Genomic DNA, 498 nt, shown 5'->3' on the forward strand with positions numbered 1-498 from the left:
CATGGTGGTGGTTGTTTTTTATTTGTTGTAATGCCTGCGGACCACATTCTTTACAATAATTATTTCTTTGCAAATTATATATCGCCATTTGAATTCCTTAGTGGTTTCTTTCAACGTTTTTAAAAGTGGCAACAGGATCAGAAGCTATGCGGCTCCTTATGGTTGTCACTTATTTTCCTATATGCCTTAAAGGGGTTGTCTAGTTTCAGGAAGAAATGGGAAAAAAACCAGAATCCTCCTGAAATAAAAAAACAGGTATGTACTTAACTGACTTAGACCTGTTACACACTCGCGTTTAATTCCAGAATTAAACATCGGTTTGGTTTTTGCACATTAGGATGCAGTTGTGGAAAAAACTGATCTATCATTAAATACATTGACAGTTGATGGGTGGTGGATCCAGTTTTTTAAGGCTTCTATTTACCATTGACTTACTGTTGTTTTTAGTGACTGATGCGGTTTGTTCCGTTTTGATGACCAGACGCAAAACTGGAGCTT

Source organism: Bufo gargarizans, chromosome 1, assembly GCF_014858855.1.
Source record: "Bufo gargarizans isolate SCDJY-AF-19 chromosome 1, ASM1485885v1, whole genome shotgun sequence".
Classification (NCBI taxonomy): domain Eukaryota; kingdom Metazoa; phylum Chordata; class Amphibia; order Anura; family Bufonidae; genus Bufo; species Bufo gargarizans.